Source organism: Ahaetulla prasina, chromosome 8 (assembly GCF_028640845.1).
Source record: "Ahaetulla prasina isolate Xishuangbanna chromosome 8, ASM2864084v1, whole genome shotgun sequence".
NCBI lineage: Eukaryota > Metazoa > Chordata > Lepidosauria > Squamata > Colubridae > Ahaetulla > Ahaetulla prasina.
The window spans coordinates 21,692,695-21,715,542 of NC_080546.1; the positions used below are offsets into that span (position 1 = coordinate 21,692,695).

Genomic DNA, 22,848 nt, shown 5'->3' on the forward strand with positions numbered 1-22,848 from the left:
CCTGTCTTCATCAGGACCATGCAGACTGTTTTGATTCATGGTGTGCTTAAACTTGTCTTCCAATTTCCTGAAAAATTTTCAAGCAAAAGAGACAGGTGTCTTATTTCTCAGAGCAATGGAGAATTTCTTCGGAATCCCTTGGTAATTGATTTTAAGCTTTTAATGTTGAAATTTCCCATTTGAAAAAAAAATCTCCATAAGATGACATCCCATCAGAAACCTGAATGAGTTTGTGAAATATAGGTCAGTGCCTGTAAATTCTTGGGAGTATGAGAAATTGGGCCTGCTTAGTTGATTGCATTACTCAAATGCCTATCAATGCAGAGGAGTATTTTGCTGTAGAAAAATTATTTCTAAAGTTCTGTGTGCGTTGCAAATAATTTGGAAAAAATGCTTGTGGTGTTTGAATGGGCACAGCACTTCTTGCAGGTTTGAAAAAATGTTACTTCATTGGCTAAAATGGACATATATTTCTGTGTCACAATCATTTTCTGTTAATTATTGTTTTAATATGTTTTCAACATTGCACAATGCCAGGAATAGGATAACCCCACAAATCCAATACATAAATTTATAAAACAATATAATTCCAACTTCTGTTTTGAATAAATAAAATTAATTTTGGCCTCCATATAAAAAAGATATTGAGACTCTGGAAAGAGTGCAGAAAAAAGAAACAAAGATGATTAGGGGGCTAGAGGCACTGGTGTGATTCAGCCAGTTCGCACCACTTTGGGAGAACCGGTTGTTAACTTTCTGAGCAGTTTGGCAAACTGGTTGTTGGAAGAAATCATTAGGGCAGAGAACCGGTTGTTAAATTACTTGAATCCCACCACTGGCTAGAGGCTAAAAACATCTGAAGAATGGTTGCAGGAATTGGGTATGTCTAGTGAAAAGAAGGACTGATAGCAGTGTTTCAATATTTGTGGGGCTGCCACAAGGAAGACAAGGTCAACCTATTCTCCAAAGCACCCGAAGACAGGACAAGAAGCAATGGATGGAGTTTCTCAAGGAGAAAAGCAACTTAGAACTTTTCTAAGGACAAATTTCCCAACAGTGAGAACAATTAACCAGTGGAACAGCTTGCCTTCAAAAGTTGTGAGTGCTCCATCACTGGAGGCTTTTAAGAAATGACTGGACAGCCACTTTTCTGGAATGGTATAGGGTCTTCTGATTGAGCAGAAGTTGGACTAGAAGACACCTGAGGTTCCTTCCAGCTCTGTTTTAAAGTATAAGCATATATAAACCTTCCAAATGAAAATATGGTAACATTTTATCCAGAGCCTGAGATTTATTACAGATGCTGAAACAAATATTATCCTTACTTAAAAGCTCTCTCCCATACTGACAGTAGTAAGTAAGTATGTATGTATGTATGTATGTATGTATGTATGTATGTATGTATTTCTCACATTCACGTTGCAATGTATTAAATTGACTGAAGTGAGGGTTTAGCTGAAAGCAGAATGTTTTTCAATATTTCACTTGTGGCACCTGTGACCTCACTGTACAGGAATTGATTACCCAAAATTAAATGTTGAAAAAAAATTACTGTTTCTTGAAGTACACTCACAGGATTATTGAGAGTTGGAAGAATTGTGTAATCTCATGATATTTCAGCATCTTTCGTCATCCAGAGAAAAATTCTTCCTTCCTCGTAAACTTTGTATAGCCGTAATCTCTGATATATGATGGCCTGCATATACTGCTCTGTACTGTAAAGATATTAATTTTTTAAAAGTATTTTTCAAGGCTGCCTTTGTATCACACTACAATTACATATTTATGCAGCATAGACAAGAATGTCAAGATAACTATGTAATGTGAATTTCGTACGGAACATCCTTTCCCTTCATGATACCCACTAGATGTAGCAGAATGGCAATTTATTTGGAATCCTAGGAATTACAATCCTAACATACTTAAAAAACACCATCTTGGAAGGAGTCAGTGAAATATTAGTAGCTCTTTTGAACTTTCTAGATCTGCCAGTCTTTTTTCTTCCAACCAGTCTCCTGATTGATTGCTTTTGCTCACATATGGTAAAGAAACTAGAAATATTCTTAGTCTAAGAGTCTGAAGAGATTTCCTACTCTTTAGTATGTCATATCATTTCAGTGATCTTGCTAATATTAATTGACTCCCAGTTGCGTATTCTCTAGCTAGGAATCCTATTTACATCTATTTATCATTTCCTGTCTCTTTAAGGCTGATGTATGATGGTTGAGAGAAGCTCTAAGGGAAATATAGCTTCTCTGCTGAATATTAACCTCAGCTGTACTAGATGTAATGTGATAATTGATACAGATTTTCCTCATGGATTAGGAGGAAAGAGTTTTGCTGACTTTGACAGAAGAATTATATTACACCCTAAAACAGATTCTGTAGAATTACTTTTATTGATTCAATACAGTTGCAGTTTGGTTGTAGCTTTTTTTTTCTTAATTTGTGTTGAATCATCTGGTGGGCTTCTCATGAAGGCTCCTGATGAACGTCAGACTCAAGGACTTCTCGAGGTGAGAGCCTGGAGAAAGTCTGGGATGAAAAGCCCAGAGCAAATTCCAGAGCCCCCTTTTATTGTGTTTAGGTAAAAATGGGTGGTTACAAAAGGTAAGCAGGGGAGGTTACATATTAGCATATATTCAACATGTGAACACGTGACTACAAGCACATCCACAAGCCTATGATTTTGGGAGAAAGCTTGTGATTCTTGGGAGGAGTTTTAACATGAGGTGGCTCTTTGTTCTCCACCATGAGGTGGCTGCTCTTTGCCTCTTCTCTGTTTTTGCCTACGTGGTACAGCTGCATGGCAACCTAAACAGGCTACAAGGACATCACTCCCACACGTGTCTAAGGTGTTCTACAGTTACACTATTCATGCTACACGTAGCAAACAGAAATACATCTTGTACATCCTGGCTCTGCATGTTAACAAATCTCATATAATTATATGTATGAGAAACTTCTAAGAAGCTTTGTGAGAGGAACCTTATCAGAAAAGGAATGTCCTGTGGCTATCACAAAAGGGTTGATACATTTCACACCATCGTTAGAGGCAAACATCTTTGCAGCCTTGATGTCACTGACATAAACAAGTTTCTGCTTATTTCTTTTGTACGTGATAAAATTAGCCAAAGTTACTTATGCTGATCTTTGCACATAAGCAATCTCACAAAGGAGTTCATATGGCTTAATATTGCAACATATTTGAATTTATATCCCGCCCTTCTCCGAAGACTCAGGGCGGCTTACACTGTGTTAAGCAATAGTCTTCATCCATTTGTATATTATATACAAAGTCAACTTTATTGCCCCCAACAATCTGGGTCCTCACTTTACCTACCTTATAAAGGATGGAAGGCTGAGTCAACCTTGGGCCTTGTGGGACTTGAACTTGCAGTAATTGCAAGCAGCTGTGTTAATGACAGACTTAGTCTGCTGAGCCACCAGAGGCCCTTTTGATTTCTTGCAGTGTGCTCAGGAGAATTTATTAATTGGTTAATTTCTTTATAGCCAGACCTAGTTTTCAAAGTTCTTGCAGAGTTCCTATGCTTAAAGAACTATGCAAGAATAGCTTTGAGAGAGTTCATTTTTTTCTCTTACTCTCATGTAATACCAGATGTGTTTGTCATTATTTCGTTTATTTGTTGAACATCTGTAGACTGAAATGAGACTGGAAAGGTGAAGAGCCTTCAATACATTTGCAAATGCATAAAGATGTATATAAAATTTTAAAATAATAAAATTTATTTTAAAAGCAATAAAATATGATTGCTTTTCAAACCAACCTTGGACTCTTGTTTGATATAAGCAAAATGCTAAAATTGTTTTATAAATTGAAACAGTACCCTTTTATAATAAATAAGCAGGATTGGGAATTCAAAGGTTAGACTTTTCAAACTGGGCAAATCAATTAATTCTGTCTGATTGTAAACATTTTTATTCCCAGTATTTAACCGGCTTTCTTTTGAATGGAGATGGATAATTTAAAATACCTCCGTAGAAGCTTCATGCATTGCTATAAACACGTAGTACATGCATGTGTTTTTAAGTTAAAATGTTGGCCTTTTTTTTTTCTTGATTGGATGATGAATGTCAACCCACTCCGTTAACAGTTATGAGACTTCTAGCTTTGCATATTTATTACTATCTGGTTACAAGCAGAGTTTTATTAAATGAAACTACTAAAGCATGACAATTGCCCTCTTTCCAATGGTAATCTTTTAAAGGGAACTATTCTTCATTGCCCTGAGCTTTAATGCAGATGGTAGAATATGTGAACACGTATTGTTCAAGAGATTGAATAGCTTGACTGTCTGATACATTTTAATCAATTCCAGATTTTTTTCCATGACATCATTGCTATAACATACTTTCCTAGCAAGTATGAACAGCTGCTGTGTACTTGTTAGATGTTTTATGTTACAGAATGTGGCAGCTTTTCTGACAGTGAGATAATAGAAGCCTAGCTTTTAACTAGGCAAAATGATGAGTCAGAATACTTTGAACAGGTTCTGTAATTTTAAAAAGGATATTAGTATAAGGAGTATCTCTTAAATGCATTACAGGTTAATAAATTGCAGGTTCAACTGACATATTAAAACTTATTCTGCATGGGTCTCTCAACTGTTTTTGAAATTAAATGGAACTTGGAAGGTTACAACAAGTGGTATTGTATCAGAGATGTTCCAAAACCTTTTATCTAATTTAAGTCATGTGTGTAGTTTACACTTTTGTGTAATGGTCCATCAAGTCCAACATGATGACTACAGGAATACTACCTTCTTCTTAGGGCTAAGAAAGTGACTGGCCAAAGATCAACCAACTGATTTTCAGGACTAGAATTTATGGCCTCTTACTTTCTAATCCAATATCTTTAACTATTACATCAATTGGCTCTGTTTTAAAACTTCTGTAATTCTTATATTATTTTAAACTGATCTTCCATCACATTGGAGATTTTAAAGAAGAGATTGGATGACATTTGTCTGAAATGGTATAGGGCAGGTATGTCAAACACAAAGCCCATGGACTGGATTTGGTCTGCGATGTGGTCGGAACTGGCTCGCGGGGCCGTCCTGGAAAATGTAAGGGGCTGGCCCACATCGCTTCGGCCCAGTCTACCCAATGTGAAGAAGAAACATCGGGCCAGCGTGGCTTCGGCCTAGTCTACCCAATGCAAAGAGGAAACATGCCAGCATTTTGGGGAGTGGCATCAAGCTGGCCACGCCCACCCAGTTGGCTATGCCCCCCGGCCCCCTCAAGGTCAACCACAGCCCTGATGCGGCCCTCAATGAAATTGAGTTTGACACCCTTGGTATAGGGTCTCCTGCTTGAACAGGAGGTTGGATTTAAAGACTGCCATGGTCTCTTCTACCTCTGTTATTATTCTTTTATTCTTTTATATTTCTATCTCCTAAAAATAGATTTCAGATTTGACTATCAGTGACATTGCAGTTTACTTCCTATGTCTTAATGCTTATTCCCTACATAATTACATGTGTGTAAAGAATACTCTTCATTTATGTCTCTATATAATGCTATGGCAAGTTGCAATAGGTAGGAATTGCAATGTCCATGTTTCTGGTAAACCCAGTGTTTTTCTGAAACCTTTTCCTGGAAGACGAGGACTTGTTATTAACAAATCCTATATACTACTATAATTTTTTAGTTCATCTTTTCCTTTGGGGTTCCCTTACTTTCATATTTCAGAACAGCTACCTTAATCACAACTCTTTGAACTATTAGGTTAATCATAATAATATTATGGCCACTGCCATTCTCCTTTGTTCCATACATCCTTTACCATATTAAGAAAACTCATAGAACGATGGCAGCTATCATACAGTAGTGGCCAAAATTATGGAAAACTTTTGGGAAAAGTGTATTTTTGAGGTTTGATGGCTAATAACAACACTTTTTTGGGGGAGTTTCAAGATAACCATATTCCGCTGCTGGAATGGCCTGGGGATAGCCAAGACCTTAAACTCAGTTGAAAAGCTATAGAGCTGACTAAAGAAACCTATTAGTCAGAAGTGACCCAGCAATAAAACCCAGTTAATAGAAGCAATCCTTCAATCTTGGTTTCACATTATAACAGTTGCAGAACTAAAAGACTTGATTCATTTGATGGGAAGATATTGTAAGGCCATAATTCATGAGATTTTGTATATCTCATTTATTCTACATGCTTCACTTTTCTTCTGTATACTGTAACTGCTACTCTTAATAGCAAATCCTTCATAAAAGTTATTGCATTACATTCTTGATTAAATTATCTTTCCAATGATATATAATTTTATGGTAATACTCTAAAAGAAAGTATTATTAGCTAGTTTTAGAAAATACACTTTCCCCAAAAGGTTTCCACAATGTTGGCCACTACTGTATATTAAATGTCACTAAATCAGATATGTGTGATTTAAACTCAAAAATTGAGGGCTTAAATCCAAGACTAGTTTTGGAGAAGCCTACATGAGATATTACCAGGTGGCTCAAGGGCTAAGACAGCTGAGCTTGTCGATCAAAAGGTCAGCAGCTCGGCGGTTCGAATCCCTAGTGCTGCCGTGTAACGGGGTGAGCTCCTGTTACTAGTCCCAGCTTCTGCCAACCTAGCAGTTTCGAAATCACGTAAAAATGCAAGTAGAAAAAATAGGGACCACCTTTGGTGGGAAAGTAACAGCGTTCCATGTGCCTTTGGTGTTGAGTCATGCCGGACAGCGCTGGCTCTTTGGCTTTGAAACGGAGATGTGCACCGCCCCCTAGAGTCGGCAACGATTAGCACGTAAGTGCGAGGGGAACCTTTATCTTTACCTTTACCTTTACCTTTACATGAGATATTATTGGGTACAAACAAAAATAGAGGATTGATACTAAGTCCTCTATTTTATTTTAGGTCTTCCATATGTTTGTAATTCATAATGAAATTAGTGCAAAAATTGCTGTGAATTAGTTTAATTTTATTGTGAACTATGCCATATAAATTTGCAAATGGAAAAGTTATTAACTTTGAGTATACTGTGACTCAACGATCTGCTATGCCACAGTACCTATTTAATAGGGATCAGCTTTTGTTTTAACCAAACTTTATTGTTTTAACAGAAATGCAGTCTTTTGGTTTTGTTCTGTCTAACATATAATTATAGAAAGATGACTTCAAGTACTTTATTAGACATTGCTGTAGAAATTTAAGAGCCGATGCAGCTATATAAAAAATAAATGCTTTCAGAGTAAACAAAAGGCAATAGCCTTTTCATTAAAAAAAGAAGCTGGAAAATAGTAATACTCCTTCTAAAGGCTACATTTATATAAGATTTTTTTCTCCAAATGCTACTTTTGTAATCCCTTTTCAGGGATTTTCAGCTTATAATTTTATTCATCAAGATTACCTGTATTTTTTATTTCCTGATTAATCTGTGAAAATATAACATATTTATATAACATTAGGTAAAGGTAAAGCTTCCCTTCGCACACACATGCTAGTCGTTGCCGACTCTAGGGGGCGGTGCTCATCTCCATTTCAAAGCCAAAGAGCCAGCGCTGTCCGAAGACGTCTCCATGGTCATGTGGCCGGCATGACTCAATGCCAAAGGCGCACGGAACGCTGTTACCTTCCCACCAAAGGTGGTCCCTATTTTTTCTACTTGTATTTTTATGTGCTTTCGAAACTGCTAGGTTGGCAGAAGCTGGGACAAGTAAAGGGAGCTCACCCCGTTACACGGCAGCACCAGGGATTCGAACCGCTGAGCTGCCAACCTTTCGGTTGACAAGCTCAACGTCCTAGCCCCTGAGCCACTGCGTCCCCAGTATATAACATTACTGTAGGCAAATTTTCTACAAGGAAAGAATTAAACATGTCAGCACTTGATCCTGAGAGCCTTTTTATTTAATATGTGTTGGGGGTGTAGGCAGTGGTGGGATTCAAATAATTTAACAACCGGTTCTCTGCCCTAATGATTTCTTCCAACAACCAGTTCACCAAACTGCTCAGAAAGTTAACAACCGGGTCTCCCGAAGTGGTGCGAACTGGCTGAATCCCACCACTGGGTGTAGGTCATTCACCCATTTTATGTTTGGACCTATCAGTAACATCCATTGTTGCCATCATGAATTTGTTATGATTTGTTTTGCCCCCTAGTTTATTTTAGCTAATAAAAAAAAAGCTTAAAGGAGAAAAATAAATTCTTAAAAGTGCATTGATTTATTTCGCAAGAAGCCCTTAAAAATTATTGATGTCTTTTAGATGTGGTTGTTCTATGGTTGACTTTTATTGATTATGATTGTCTTGCACTGAAGAAAAAGTTGAGATACAAATTTATGAGTAAATTTTCAGTGGCATGTTTTCCTGCTTCTTTTTTTCCAGAAATAAGTATTGAGAATTTTAATGTGTATATCATGAGTGAGCGCTCATTATGCAAACTACGTATTCCCCGCACCAAAGACCTAACTGGAAAATAAGCCCTAGCATGATTTTTCAGGATGCTCATAATATAAACCCTACCCCCAAAATAAACCCCAGTTACGGTCATCAGCCAGGCAGACACATTTAGTACATCTGTTGCAACACATGACACATGCATTGAATTATAAAATAAGCCCTTAATATGTCTTTTGGAGCAAAAATTAATTCAAGGCCCAGTCTTATTTTCGGGGAAATACGGTATAGATTGATGATTTGCATCTGAACATGGGTATGAAGAAAATAAAAAAAGGCTGCTATAAATAACTGTTAAACAGGTAACACAGCAGTTACTAAAGTCAGTTAGAAACCAACTTGTTTTTAAAAATTATTATCATCGTATCATCTCCTGTGGTGGCCCGGGTGGTGATGGAGAGATCCATTGTCTTCCTTTTCTTCCTTTTCTTCCTTTTCCTTCCCTGTTCATTTTCCTTTCTTCTTCCTTCCCCTCTTTCGTTTTTCCTTCCTTGCTCTCTTTCTATCTTCCCATCTTTTTCTTTGTCTTTCCTCCATTCCTGTCCTTTCTTGGATGCTCAAATGCAAAAGGGGAAACATTTCTCCTTTTGTTTTGTTCTGATTTTAGTTTGTGTTGCCAGCAAAAACAGAACTTGGGGGGGGGTCGCATGAAGCTCCTCCGGCCCTGTTTACAACCATGATGGCCTCCTGCAGCCCTCTGCCAGCAAAAATGGAACTCAGGGGAGCATGTGTAGCCATTCCAAGCTTTGTTTTCGCCAACAGAGATACCGCAGGCCAGTCCTTCATAGTTTCCAGGGCAGCCCTCCGGGCCAGTTCTAAGCATGGATCCGGCCCATGGGCCTTGAGTTTGACAACCCTGAATCTAGAGTTTGCTAAATGGAGTTTTGATTAATCAGCATTTCACTATCTCATTATAGTTCACTATGCCTTTCCATATTTTTCAGAATTTGAATCCCTTTATTTTTCTGAAATTAAGTTGGCATTCAAAAAAAGCAAAACTAGGCCTCAGTTGCACTATCATATGTGCTCACCCATAGTGGTGGGTGAGCACGTGTGATAGTGCATTTGTGAAAGAGACGCACAAGAAACCATCCGGTCTGTCCCAGGGTCATATTACCATATGTGGTGGGAGTGCTCAAAAGCAAAAAGTTTTTGGCATCAAATAAGGAGCTGGCTAGAAGAGATTTTAACAGTTAAAATAGAAGTCGAGCCAGAATTTTTCTTATTGGGAATGATAGATGGTAAATACAATAAAAATGTAACCGATTTAATTCTACATATACTAACAGCTGCAAGAATAGCATTTGCTCAAAAATGGAAGAGTAAAGAAACACTTTCAGAAGAAGTAGTGATATGTAAAATTTTCAACTTTGCAGAAATGGACAGACTTATCTTAGAAATCAAAGATAAAAGTGAATCAATGTACTATGAAATCTGGAGTAAATTTTATGAACGGTTAGACAAGAGGAAGAATGCCAAGAACAAGGTGTAGCAACTGTCTGGAAATGTATATGTCAACGTATATTAAACTTGTGAGTGAGATATAGGTTTATTGGATATGGGTATAACTGTTTAGGAGGTATTATGTTGTATACTTGTAATGAAGTAAGAGACATGTAAATTTGTATATAGATTGAGGAATGTATCACTTATTAATTTGTATTAGATGTAAATGTTCGAAACCAGAGATGTCAAACAATGTCATTGTTTTTAAATTTGAATTATTAATAAAAAACTTTAAAAAAAAGAGAAACCATTTGGTTTCTCCCCCACCTCCCTCCGCCGCTTCCACTGGTTCACCAAGCTGGAAAGGTAGGAGACCAGTGGTCTATAGACGTAGATTTTATATAGATCGAGGATTTAAATCTTAAGATTGTTTTTTTCCTGCTCTCCTTTGAGTCAGTGAATTATTGATCCTTCTTTTACTTTATGAAACTTTATTCACTCTTTATGTTTCTGCTTGAGATGAGTTGCCATGGTTCCCGCTTCAGCTGTCATAAACACCTTTCTGCCCTTGTAAAACATCCTTGTCGTCCACCATGCCTATATTGCATTGCTTTTTGTTCTTTTGTTCTCAACGGTCTCTTTTAGAGGAGTCACTGCCATTCACCTACAGCTTTTTCCAATTTTGCCCCCTTTTTTTTCCAAACCATCAACTGAATATTCTTGTTTTGCAATTCAGTTTTCTTCAGTTCGCTCTAAATGACTAGACCACTTAACATGCTGCTTTTGTAATGACTCACTTTGCTATTCAATCAACATTGATTCAGCGCCCATTCACTCCTAAAAGGAATCGCTCTCCCTTTTCATTCTACTACATGCATTGCAGCATTCCTGGTGAATTCAACTATATCCTCTCCTGTACACAACACTGACTTCCATACTATCGTGTGCAATTGACTGCTCTTACACAATGCCATTTTCAGTTTTTGAACAACGATTGTGTGCAACAAGTCACATAATAACAAATACTTTTCCAAGAAGTCACAATTCATAAAATTTGTTTATCCAGTCCTTCAATTTTAGCAACATTCTTCCATATACAGGTAGCCCTCGACTTACGACTACCCTGTTTCCCCGAAAATAAGACTTCCCCTGATAATAAGACCAATCTGGCTTTTGAGCACATAAGCTATCCCCCAAAAATAAGCCCTCTCCAAAAATATTTAACTGCATGCACAGCCGGTCCCCACCATCACTTGTTAAGTGAGTTTTGCCCCATTTTGCGACCTATCTTGTCACAATTGTAAAGCAAATCACTGCAGTGGTTAAGTTAATAAGATGGTTGTTAATGAATCTGGCTTCCCCATTTGCTTGTCAGGAGGTTGCAAAAAGTGATCATTTGACCCCAGGAACTGCAATCATTGTAAATATCAGCCAATTGCCAAGTGTCTGAATTTTAATCTGTGACCACAAGGTTACTGCAACAGTTATAAGTGTGAAAAAAATTCTAAGTCACTTTTTTCAATGCTGTTGTAACTTGAAGTAGTCCCTAAATGAACTGTAGTAAGTCACGGACTACCTGTACACAAATGTGTCTGTTTGCTAATAGGCAAATAGTTCACTTTGTGAAGTAGTACTTAATTATCTACTCGCATTTGTAAGCTTTCGAACTACTAGGAGGTAGGCAAAGATGTGTTGCACAACATTCGGGTCTCAAACTCAGGCTGTTGGCTTTCCAGGCCAGGAACCCAAGCATCTTAACATTCCTCAATGTCATGTTGACCAAATGACCATGGAAACATCTTTGGACAGTGCAGGCTCATGGTCTTAAAACAGGGACGAGCACTGTAATGGCTAGTGGAGTAAAACCTGAAGGGGTTCCTTTCCCTTCCCCCTTCCCTTTCCCCTTCCCTTTCTCCTCCCCTTTTCCTTCCCCTTTCCTTTCATCTCCCCTCCCCTCTCCTCCATCTGGAAGTCATATGATTGAGAAAAGTTGTTCTGTAATATGTATTAACCTGGAACACAAACATTTGCAATATTTCATTATTTCACAGATAAAACTTCGGGATCTTTTTTGATTTAGTGGCCAATAGGGATCCATGTCTTACACTGTATTTCATATAATCTGAAAAACATTTTCTGGGTCACTACAACTTGTTGCAATTGAAAACTGTGAATAGAAGGTATTTTCCATAGTTTTTTTTGTTTTTGAAAAATAAAACTATTGTAGTTCTTGGAAGAAAACATGAAAAGTTCCCAGCTGATCAATACTTTCACAAGAATCAATTCTTGAGACAGAAAAGATAGTATAAGCTTTTCAGTTCATGTAAACTTTTGAGTCCTTTGTTGGTGAGGTATCTAAAAAATAGAGAGGAAGGAAAGATGGAATTTTATATATACCCTTTAGCCACGTTGACAGTGGCATTATACATCCGTTTGATTTTATGAGCCTAATTAATATTAATTATATATGTGAAGCTGGGAAGAGAATAGGAGAATAGGGGGTGTGCCTAAGCGGACCAGCATGCCTACCGTCCCTGTACTGCTGTCCCCATTTATATGTACTTACTTCCTTTGTTTATGTGTATATTTATACTTATACCTGCTATTTTGTATTCTATTGGCATCCTTCAGTCTCAAAAGACTATGGTATCGTGCTCTGGAAACAGCATCTAGTGTGGCTAAAAAGGCCAATTCGAGAGTGGCAATCCCTTCCACACTGAGGGCAGATGCATTCTGTTCCCTGCCCAGCCCCCAGATTTCGCTGGTTCTGGGACTGCCTCTTTGCCTCAGCCTGCCGAACAAATGTCTCTTCGAATTGAAGAAGGCCATGCTGCATCTTTAGCCTCCAAGCTAAACGATCGGAGATCAAGGTTTCCCAGTTGTTAACGTCCATTCCCAGGGCCTTTAGGTCCCTCTTGCAGATATCCTTATATCGCAGCTGCGGTCTCCCTCTGAGGCGCTTTCCCTGCATTAATTCTCCGTACAGGAGATCTTTCGGAATCCGACCATCAGCCATTCTCACGACATGCCCAAGCCAGTGTAGATGTTGCTGTTTCAGTAGTGTATACATGCTAGAAGTTCCAGCACGTTCCAAGACTGCGCTGTTTGGAGCTTTGTCCTGCCAGGTGATGCCAAAAATACGTCCGAGACAGCGCATATGAAAGGTGTTCAACTTTCTCTCCTGCCGTGCGTAAAGGGTCCAAGACTCACTGCAGTACAAGAGTGTGCTCAGGATGCAGGCTCTATAGACCTGCTATCTTGTATATGTTTGACAAATAAAATAAATAAATAGCTCGTTTCCTCCACCATCTCTGCTTTCTTGTTTTCCCCCTCTCCCCTGTTCCCCCACAGTTTTCTTTCTTCAGAGGAGTCTTATAATTAGTCTTCCGTGCCTGATCTGAGTCTTCATGAAAAGGCCTACACTGCCTCTGTAAAACTGGCAGCAAAATGGTATTTTCCAGCCTGGCAGAAAGTGGCAGGTAGAGAGCCAATTCATGCCTTTGTCTGAGCAGCTGAGAGCCACTGAGTCATTCCGAGGTATACAATACCACAGACCAGTCTCATGTGCAAATGAAGGAATGAGCAAGTGCCTGGAAATAATCTTTATAGACCTATGTAGCAGTACTAGAGAGGAGGAGAGAGACACCAACATATATGAAGAAATGGAATCAATAGCAACTATGGACTTAATTTTAACTTGGATTTGGAGCAGTGCTTTGTACTACATGGTGCTTAAACCTATGTTCTTTTCATCTATTAGGTTCAAAGGGCTTCTTATGGTTAAGGAGAACAGTCTTCTAGCAACACAGTGGAAATTGGCTAAAGGAAAGATTGTGAAGGTGTGGAACCACGTTTTTATTTCATTGTTTGTTTTTACTTCTTCCATCTACAATGAGGACTGATTTGCATGCCACTGCTTGAGTTAACGAAACTGCCTTTGTAGGTTTGTGGTGTACTGCAGTTATTATTTATTATTTCATCAAGCATGTATTTTATGACAGATACAAGTGTAAACATAATTATAAATACATGTAAAGGATACGAATAAAATAAAACATTAGGACAGGGGCGGTAGGCATGCTGTTTCCTTTCATGGGATTACTGTATGAAAACTCTGTTGGTTGAAAACTGTTTCCTTATGCCTACAGTTTTGTAGCTTCTGCTTTCAAGAACCAGTTGTCATTCTTTTGCATATGTACTGGGTGCATCCGGATGGAATGGAACGGGTGACAAACTTGAGGGCCGCATCAGGGATCTGTTTGGCCTTTGGGGGCATGGCTAGGGTGGGCATGGATAGCTCAACATTATTCATCGAGGCTCCTTTTTCAGCTGCAATGGCCTCCTGCAGCTCTCTGCTAGTGAAAATGGAGCTCGGGGGGGTGGGGGGTGGGGTACAGAGGGCTGCAGGAGGCCAGTGCGACTGAAAACATGTGGCCCTCCCAAGCTCCATTTTCACTGGCAGTAGCACCATGGACCAGTCCTTTGCTGTTTCTGGGGTGACCCTGTGAACCAGATCTAACCACCCCATGGGGCTTAAGTTTGACACACTTGGAATGGGACAATTCGCCACAGTCAACTCGCCACAGCCAATTCATTGCAGCTCATTGTGGCCAACTTGCTGTGAGGCAACTTGCTCTGGCCAGCTCGCCATGAGACAGCGCTCTGTGGGACAATTCAACACTTTTAATTATTTAAATTAATTAGGAAATGATTTAAATTTTTGTCATTCACATTTAATTTTGTCCCCCCCCTTTTGCATCCTTTCTTACTGATTCTGTTCCATCATTTCTTTGATGTTAGTGTAACTCTTGTCCTGCAGGGAGTTGTGCTGTGGCGAGTTAGCCGCAGTGAGTTGACCCACCACATATCAATTTCTGTACTGGTAACCAAATCTCTTTTCAAATATCAGTTTTTTTTAAAAAAAACCCAGATGTTATTAGCTGGGAATAATGTCCAAAATGCCACTACTTTATTTCCTCTCAAGATGTATTCTTTTCATCTAAGTTCCAGTGAACTTAACAAGCAAAAAAAAAATCTTCAAAAGACTAAAACATTCTATCATTCTCTTACACATATTTTTCTTTTGCTTGACTCAACCACTTACCAGTGTGTTTTATACTTGATTAAGATTAAATTGAATTTAAACAAATGTGCTTGCATGTCTTGGATCATTTCTGGGTCTGGTGTTGTCAATAATGTTAATATAAATTGACCCTAAAGGATTGGAAGAATAGCCCAGTTATAGTAATTTTGGAAGAAAAAAAGAACCTGGCTTCATTTTATAGGATGTTTCAAGGAATATAGATTCTGTAGGAGGGCTTATATCAAAAGATAATGCTAATAAAACTCATGTATACATTTCACAGTGGGAGAAAAGCCACTTAAACTGTCTTCATTGTGCAAATGTTATAGACTATCTATTTGGATAGCATGTCATTGTGAATTATTGTTAGTTACAGGTAGTCCTGAAGGAGGGGATGTGGTTGCTAAGTGGCTAAGACACTGAGCTTGTCGATCGAAAGGTCGGCAGTTCAGCGGTTCAAATCCCTAGTGCCGTGTAATGGAATAAGCTCCAGGTACTTGTCCCAGCTTCTTTCAACCTAGCAGTTCGAAAGCACATAAAAAATGCAAGTAGAAAAATAGGGACCACCTTTGGTGGGAAGGTAACAGCGTTCCGTGCACCTTCGGCATTTAGTCTTGCTGGTCACATGATCATGGAGACATCTTTGGACAGCGCTGGCTCTTTAGCTTTGAAATGGAGATGAGCACCGCCCCCTAGAGTTGGGAACGACTAGCACATATTTGTGAGGGGAACCTTTATCTAATGTTTAAAACAGCTACAGTACAAATGTGTAAAATACATTACAATCCTTGTGACTGAAAAATTGTCACTCATAACATTTTAAAATGCTGTATCACAGCTATTAATGGTGTTAAATCCTTCTTGTTTAATACTGTGTGCTTGTTGTGTTCTTCATTTTATGTAAGAGCTTTCAATTTATAGCTGAAAAAGTGGGAGCAATACTGTGATTTATTCAGCTGATTGAAAATCAATTTTCCTTTCAATTGGAAGCAAGAATAGCACCAGCATTATTAAAAAAAAATACTATACTAAAGATACTAAGGAAGAAATTCTCTTGAAATGAATTTGTTAACATTAGAACCCACTAGAGAGGTTTTGTATAGACTTAAGGATTTAAGTACAATGAACCTTTGTGTTGAGCAGCTTGAGAGGAGTAGTAGCTCCAAATTGATTTGGGACACTTAAAGGGTTTACATGCAGCTACGTTCTATGCCATCCTGAGTTAAGGACGTAAGTTAATTTTAAAAAATTAATTCCCCAGTTCCTATGTTTAATGACTGTACAATATCATTTTTCACATAGAAAAAAATATATATGAATGCATTAACTTCATGTAGAGAAAATATAAATCTGTGCATTTTCTCTATATGCAGATAGGCCTTAGGGCAGTACATATAAACAAAGTCAGCCAATTTATTTAACATCTGAGACAAAAGGAAAAAAATACTCCATGCTCCTCCTTAATTACAAAAATACAATATACAGGTAGTCCTTGACTTACAACAGTTCGTTTAGTAACCGATCAAAGTTACAACGGCACTGAAAAATGTGACTTACGACCGCTTTTCACAGTTATGACCTTTGCAGCATCCCCATAGTCATGTGATCAAAATTCAGATGCTTGGTGACTGATTCATGTTTATGATGGTTGCTGTGTCCCAGAGTCATGTGATCACCATTTGTGACCTTCTGGCAAGCAAAGTCAATAGGGAATCCAGATTCACTTAACAACTGAGTTACTAACTTAACAAATGCAATGATTCACTTAACAACTGTAGCAAGAAATGGGGAAAACTCACTTAATAAATGTTTCACTTAGCAACATAAATGTTGGGCTCAATTGTGATCATAACCCGAGGACTATCTGTGTAGTAACATCATAAATTGTAACATATAGTAGCATTTATTTTTTTATGTAATGTCATGGTCTTATATATTTCTAATAGTACTGAATATCTGTCATATACTGCATCTCTGACAGTATTGCATAAGCGAGTCAAGAGGTTATCATTTCTAGATTGGATCATAACTGGCTTGTCAACCTGCATGCAAAGATCTGAATTTATAAAAAGGAAAGCGAGGACAGGAGAACATTATATCATGTGTCCTCATAAGTACTGGAACTGTGACACCAAAATAATATCCTTTTTAGCAATCTTGTTTCCGTTGTAGTGCATCCTTTGAAACAAAGACAAGTCTAACAGTTTTATCAAATTGTGATAGAATATATGATATTAATGCTTCCAAATGCTAAGGAGAACGGCGGCTCACATGCTTAGGATGCTTTGTTGACAAGCAGCAATTACATATTTGAGATCTGAGGGTGGGGTCAGTGGTGGGCTGCTGCCGGTTCAGATGAACCGGTAGTTCCAACCAGTGGCTGGCCCCACCCACCTGCCCTGGCATTATCACATCCTATATAATCGCTGGTTTTTTGATGCCATGTGCATGCGCGGAAGACACATGCTCACATTTTTGGTTCCAGAAGAACCGGTTGTTACTGCGTGGGGTGAGCTCTGTCCTTCGGTCCAGCTCCTGTCAGGGACTTGAAAGGAGCCACCAATTGAGCATCCCCCGGGCAGTGGTGATGTCACCAGCTAATTCTTCAAACCCGGAAATGCATCGGTGTTTCTGTCATGAGTGCAATGCAATTTCTCAACACTTTAGTGCATGGTTGTCAAACTTGCGGCATCACATTGCTGTCATGTGATGTTTTTTCCCTTTGCGGAGCTGGGGTGGGCATGGCCTGTGTGTGATGCATCTGACCTGAGGGCCGCCAGTTTGACATTCCTGCTTTAGTGCATCTGATTGTCTACTAGATATTATTTGCAAATGTAGTACAGTATTTTAAAAGGATTATTTGGTAAACTGATTTCAGGCACTAAGTTACAAAGTGGGGAGGAAGAAAGCTGCCTATCTGGGTGAGTTTGAGCCAGTCAATGTGTATTTCTCAGCCTTCAGGAAGAAGTCAGTAGCAAACCACTTTTGAAAATGTTGCCAAGAAAACTGTATGGACTTGTCCAGGTAGTTGCCAGGGGTCAAGAATGACTACATGACATCTACCTACAAAATCTGGAAGACTTTCATGCCAAACCCACGTTTATCTTTCTTCCAATTAATTGGACTGATTTTCTCTTTGTATGGACCCCATTGGAACTATGTAAAGGTTGGGATCTGTTCTTGATGGAACAGATTTAAAAATTGATAAATTTCATCCAGGACCTATCAGGAATACATAGTGCTTGGGATTAGAAAAGAATGACATTCGCATTGTACTTATTAGAAAGAGACTCTTCGATCACCTCTGCATAGTTAAATCAGTGCATGCAGTGGTGGGCTGCTGGAAGTTTGCAGGGGTTCGAGAGAACCTATAGTTAAGATTCTGTGCCGTTCGGAGAACCCCCAAATCCCACTCCTGGCTGGCCTCGCCCACCCCTCCCCTCCCAGGAGTCCCCATGCAGCCCGTTTTGGATGCAGGAAAGTGCAGGGCATGTGTGGAGGCTCGGGGAGGATGAAAAATGGGCCTACGGAAAGTTCGGGAAGGCCAGAAACGGGCCTGTTTCCGGTGTATAGAGCGCCTCAGGAGCCTGGGGAGGCCATTTTCGCCTTCCTGGAGCTCAAGGAAAGTGTCAGGAGCCCAGGGAGGGCAAAAATTCCCCACTCCCGTCATGGTGCAGGAGGCCAACTAGGCCTTGCCCACATGGCCACGCCCACCCAGCATCCAGGCAGAGAACCCTTTGCTAAAATTTTTGAAGCCCACCCCTGAGTGCATGTATTAGTTGGATCTTTAGTTAGGCTCACACATAGCAACAGCCATTTGCATTTTTTTTTTTGGAGAGCCTCTTCCCCGTAGTTGTCAGATCCAACTGAATTAAAATAGTGAAAAAAACAAAACTCCTAACTTTCCTGCTTTGATAGGTTTTTTTGTTTTTTTGTTTTTTAAATCTGAATATGCACTAGCATCTGATAAGCATTTGAGGATCTCATTTAAAATAATTTAAAAGTGTACTTTGGGAAGCATATTTAAAAGTAAAAAAAAAACGTGTAGAAGTGAAATCTTTAATTTGAGGTTTAATTTTAAAGTATTTCCAAACTTCTATTTTATCAAAATGGCAATAATGTATATGAGAAAGTAAGAGAAATTATCCTGTTCATGAGACATCCAACCCATACCAAATTGATGCTGAGAATACCCTTCTGAGACATGCATTTTGATTTGTGAAGATAAATTGCCCCTTGAGAATAACCATTTCATTTAGCAAAGATCCAGTTATGTTTCTATATTCTTTATGGTCCAGATCAAGTTACCATAAACCCTTACGTTTAAAAAAAATTTCTCTACCCTGAAGGTCAGCATATCCTTTACTTAGTGCCAAAGCATTGAAGCAGGACTTGCTTTTGTTGAGGACTGAAATAAACCAGTGAGTAGCGGTTATTTATTACATATCTCCCTGCTTCCAGAAGTGTAAAGTATAAAGTATGACTTTTAATTAACAAGCACATTGTCCCTGTGCCTTGAATTGGAAAATTACATATCAGTTTCTGAACTGGTTAGCTGACGATGCCATCGTTCCTGGTGACAATGTATAATCACTTTCTTCGTTTGCCATCATCTGTTTTTGGGCTTTTCCCACTACATTGTTAATTAGCAAACTGTAACAAATGACCAAAGATGTTTGTATGTAAGAAGTGACCATATTCCATCACATGCTGTTGGGCTGCAGTCATTTGCCAGCCCATTGATGTTTGCTAATCTTTTGAAATGCGATTTCCATTCTGCTAGTAAATCGAATTTGGCAAGTCAAATACATTGGCAAAGTCAAATAAGTTGGAGAAGCAAAGCGACCTGAATTCTGTTGGAAGCTTTTGAAGGCTGCTTCACTTTGTAATGAGATTCATTATAATGGAAAAAATCTGGCTAATTATTAATAGGGAGCCTTTGAGGAATTGTGGTTTATAAACACTTTCTTGTGCCAACTTAAGAAATATGGTGAAGCTGCTAATATTTAGCTACTAAATCCCTAAGACAGGCAGGGGCGAGGAAGAAAAATGGAAGTACAAGCATGTGGAGAATTGAAAGAAGGTATTTAGGTGGAGTTGGTGTCATTCTTTCTTGAATTTGTGTTAATTAAATTAAACAGAAAAAGAACATTCATGAATGCTACAACAAGATTCATATGAGAAAATTAACCAAGCATAAATAATATACTAAAAGTCTACGCAGGTGATATCTAAAGCTATTGGTTGTAAATTATATGACAGCAAATCTACTGCTTTTCAGATGAGCTAATATTCCTATACATTTTTGAGGGATGAGGGCACATTCCCTCATGGACATTGACAGGTATATGAACAAATATTGGCAATTATTTGGGAAGTGGTTTATCTTCGCTTTCTTCCTAGGGCAAAGAGGAAATGATTGGCCCAAAATCATTGAGTTGTTTTCCGTGTCTAAGACAGGACGAGACCTCACAATCTCCTTACTTTTAGTACAGCATCTTTAAACTTTAAACCAAACTGGTTGTTTTTAAAAAAAATAATTCTGAGAAATACAGTCCAAACACATCAGAAAGTATCCAGGTGTACATTAGGTAGAATTCATCAGTAAGTAGGCAGATTGGAAAATCTGTAATAATGTGTAGGAATGACCTTGGAATGTGCTTCTTTCCAAGAGATGCTGCCTAGGGAGACAGCTTAGTCCACAGGTAGATAGTGGGAGGGGCAAGAGGCTCAGACAACACCCTCCCTAATTTCTCAGGGTGAAAAGGAGGAAGGGGGCAGAATTGGAATTTCAGACATACAAGAATCTGTTAATGTGGCCTTACAATAAAGTAGAATTAACTCATCTGATGGTGTTTCTTGTCTGATCCACTTGATCAGGCTGACAGGATCTTTCTAGTGGGTAGTCAGTGAGTACTAAGGACATACTGCTTCAATAATAATAATAATGATAATAGTAAAACTCTCTTTTTACGACCCTGTAATCCATTAATTTTGAGTCATAAATTTAAAAGACATCATTTTTGAAACAGAACCAAGTTCAGATAATCTCCTTTAATAAAATCTTATACAATTTCACTAAGAAAGTGATGTCTGTTGTCTCTTATAGTTAAACAAGGAGTTGTAACATACCACCCATTCTGATCACAGTTTTGGAAACAAGGAAGCTATTTATTTTTGGCTTATTCTCTTTGTTCTCTAATTTAGCCTGCCTCCTAGTTTACCCCAGTTGCTTCTAAGTTGGTACTAACAGTGATTCACAAGGCCAAGTTGTCAGCAGAAGGTTACTTACGGGACCGCCTACTGCCACCAATAGCCTCCCATCGGCCTGTGCGCTCCCATAGTGAGGGCCTCCTCAGGTGCTGTCAGTCAAACAATGCCGACTGGCGGCCCCCAGGGGGAGGGCCTTCTCTGTGGGGGCTCCTGCCCTTTGGAACGAGTTGCTTCCGGGGTTGCGTCAACTCCCCGACCTCCGGTCTTTTAAATGCGAGCTCAAGACCTTTTTATTCCACTGTGCGGGGCTAGCCTAACGAAATTTTAAGGGGGGTTTTATGATGGTTTTATGTTAGTTTTAATCTTCGGCCAAATCTTAGAATAAGTTTTTTAATATGCTTTTAATTTTTGCTTATATTTATGTTGTTTTATTTCTGGCTGTAAACTGCCCTGAGTCCTTCGGGAGAAGGGCGGTATAAAAATTGAATGAATGAATGAATGAATGAATGAATGAATGAATGAATGAATGAATGAATAAATAAATAAATAAATAAATAAATAAATAAATAAATAAATAAATAAATAAATAAATAAATAAGATCCAAGTGCTGATAACTGAGATGCTTTACATCAGAGGTGTCAAACTCAAGGGCCGGGGGTGGTGGTGGGTCTGGCCCGCGGGATACTTAGAACTGGCCCGCAGTGCTTCTGCCAGCAAAAACAGAGCTCCATTTTCACTGGTAGAGGGTTGCAGCTGAAAACAGAGCTTGGGAACCAGTTTTCACTGTCAGAGCACTCGGGCTGCCACAGGTGCCCCCAACACGAGTCTTGTCAGACTGGCCCCTCAAGGTCACGCACAACCCTGATGCCGCCCTCAATGAAATAGAGTTTCACAGCCATGCTTTACATCTTGATCCTACAAACTTTGAAAGTGAACCTGAATAATCTTTATGACCTTTAAAATCCTCCTTTTTATTCTTTACTTTTAAGCATCAGTTTTCAAGTCTGCCTTGCAAGGTGCTATAATTTTTAAAGTTTTAGGCGTCCTCTACTTATGTTGTATTACATCTCTGAGAAGTATTATGTTCCCTGGGTATTGTGAGTTAATCACAATTACAAAGAAACCACATAGGTCAGTCTTTCTCAACCTTGAGAACTTTAAGGTATGTGGACTTCAGCTCCCAGAATTCGCCAGCCAACCATGATTGACTGGGGAATTCTGGGAGTTGAAGTCAGCATGCCTTAAAGTTCCCAAGGTTGAGAAACACTGACATAGGCTTATGGTTGAAAGCAAAATTTAAGACCTAATCAGTGATTTTGAATTTGTGTTATATTTGAGCTTATTTTTTATAATCTACCATGCACATTGATGCACACCCACATTATGTTTAAGCAGCCTATTTGTGACCTAAATAAATTGTAAATACACCACCTAGTGGTTAGAATTAGATAACTAAAATGACTAAATAAAGTAACAGATTTGATCATAGAATATTTCTTCCTGCAGTTTTGGTTTTTTACTCTATATTTAACATTCTACTGTACCTAGAGGTTTGAAATGAATATTACATATATCTGAATATTGCATATATTAGAGGGGGTGACAAGTGTCAGTATTGTTTCAAATAACATTATTTTAGTTCTTAATGTATATACCAGTAATCAACTTGAA

General features: G+C 38.6%; 1 protein-coding gene across 1 annotated transcript in view; it reads left to right on the forward strand.

The window, feature by feature from the left end:
• BMPR1B (bone morphogenetic protein receptor type 1B) overlaps nt 1-22,848 on the forward strand; it is a 238,225-nt gene that overhangs the window by 83,021 nt on the left and 132,356 nt on the right. Inside the window, exon 2 of the mRNA XM_058193223.1 lies at nt 13,641-13,719. The gene's annotated coding sequence lies outside the window, so the exon portion shown is untranslated. The remainder of the gene's footprint in view (nt 1-13,640; nt 13,720-22,848) is intronic.